This window comes from Pavona decussata, unplaced genomic scaffold (assembly GCF_977016875.1).
Source record: "Pavona decussata unplaced genomic scaffold, jaPavDecu1.1 SCAFFOLD_83, whole genome shotgun sequence".
NCBI lineage: Eukaryota > Metazoa > Cnidaria > Anthozoa > Scleractinia > Agariciidae > Pavona > Pavona decussata.
The window spans coordinates 111592-113629 of NW_028145501.1; the positions used below are offsets into that span (position 1 = coordinate 111592).

The 2038-nt window shown below is 37.1% G+C and overlaps 1 long non-coding RNA gene across 1 annotated transcript; it reads left to right on the plus strand.

The window, feature by feature from the left end:
• Nucleotides 1–1400, plus strand: LOC146475672 (uncharacterized). The gene is made up of 2 exons (XR_014865789.1): nt 1–258; nt 788–1400. It is a non-coding gene; the product is annotated as an uncharacterized LOC146475672 (long non-coding RNA).
• The last annotated feature ends 638 nt before the right edge of the window (nt 1401–2038 follow it).

The window sequence follows — 2038 nt, forward strand, 5'->3', positions numbered from 1 at the left end:
TACCAAACAGGTTTATCCTGGATAAGTATTAAGCACGTGCATAAATGATGCCCTGTGCATGCATGTAATCCGCATCATGGGTGTAAATAATACGTATCAATCGAGCTTTGTCAAGTTCAGCTCAAATGTTGTATATTAAACCGTTTTAAATAAACAGGAAATGTGTAAAATAGCTTGGTGTGTTCAGTGATGGAAGACTATTGAGATGTTCGGAAATTTTGGGTTTTACCTTAACCTGAATGACTTGCAAAACCAACAGTAAGTACATTAGGGTATTCCTTTTCATTTTATCGGTTGAATGTCTCAATACAAGTGTGTATATCAGACATAGACGTCATTATGACATAAATATACAGTACGTATCACCATGCGCGATATAATAAATCAGAAGACTTCGAAGTGGTTTGCAATCTCCAACCATAGACTCAAACTTAGACCTACCTTGTACAACATAACAAACAGCACAGGAATCGAACATTCTTCTTATGACCCGTTCTCATTACATAGACATGTAATTTTAAAACAGTTTTCATTTTAAATGACCTTTTTATACTTTTATCGACCTTCAAACTCAACACAGGGCCGCTCTGCAGTCAGTGATCATTAAAATAAACTGTATCATAGTCCAAGAGCTGTTCAATGGCTTTTATCTCGAGACAATCTTAACAATTTTCATAGAAGGGATAATCTATTAAATACGTGACCGTAGGTTTGACTTGATCCAGGCAATGATAACAGCAGATATCAATTTCACAGGAAGTGACAATTATTTTTTTACATTTTACAGGTCCTACCCTTGACCGCAAGTTAATACAGGAAATAACTCTATAAAATGAGACTGTTATCAAAGAACCACACCACAGGGCATGAAATAATGAAGATATCCAGCACGGACAATATCATCCTCGTCACACTTTCAACTTGGATGTTTGTTGTTTCCTGTATTCTACTTTTCTTTTATTATCATTCGCAAGTGTATCGTTATATCCGAGTAGAAACGGGGAATGGAAATCAGCAAAGTCACTTCCTTGCAAACTATTACTCCAGTCACTCCAGGCGATTACGAAGATCTCGAAAAAGACAAGTTGACTTGTAACACAACAGGTAAGCCAGGAAACAGCTGCCTGGAAAATTTCTATAGTTGGAAAGCAATGCAATGGAGAGACAAAAGAACTGGAATACTATACATAAAACATTGACTTGAAAATACATCTGTCACGCTAGTTGAACTGTAACGCAACATAGCGTTGCAGACAAAGCAGGACTGGACTTCGTTATGAATCGACGGCAAGGAAGCGTGATAAAGTGTACTCGTCAAAAAATATATATCTTTATTTAAATCAATTTATTTAAATAAATTACTAAAAAAAATATTAAAAATTGCTTTGAAGGTTAATTCATTTCAATTTGTTTTGTCCTGCAATTCCAAAAACGTTGCTACTGACGATGCTGACAATGAAATGTCATTTAGAGATTTAACCGGAGTTTTCCAGGGAAACATTGTAAGCGCCACACAACCAGAAAGAAACAACGGATTTAAAAAGTGCAAAATGGAGTCCGGCTGGCCGAAAGGAGAGTAGGCGACCTTCTTTTGTACTATGCTCTAATGCGTCACGATTTTAACCGTTAAGTGTTGGAAATAGTGTCTAAATTCTAAATTTTAGTCTAAAACGTAGAAATGAAATTCAAATGTGTTAAAAATTAGATATGATTATCGACTACTTTCGCTTTTAATTAAATTTCCTGGGTGCAGCCATTTTGAATTTTATGACGTGTAAAGGCTGGTTTCCATATGATCGCGGATCGCAGATCGCAATAAGGTCTGCGATCGTTTGCGATCATATGGAAACTACTTCTGCGATCGTCTGCGATCCTGCGATCGCGATCGCAGACGATCGCAGAAGATAGAACCATGTTCTATCTAAAGGCTGGTTTCCATATGATCGCAGACCTTATTGCGATCTGCGATCTGCGATCCGCGATCATATGGAAACCAGCCTTAACGGTTGCTGGTGTTGTTATTCAGCAGAAATTCTTT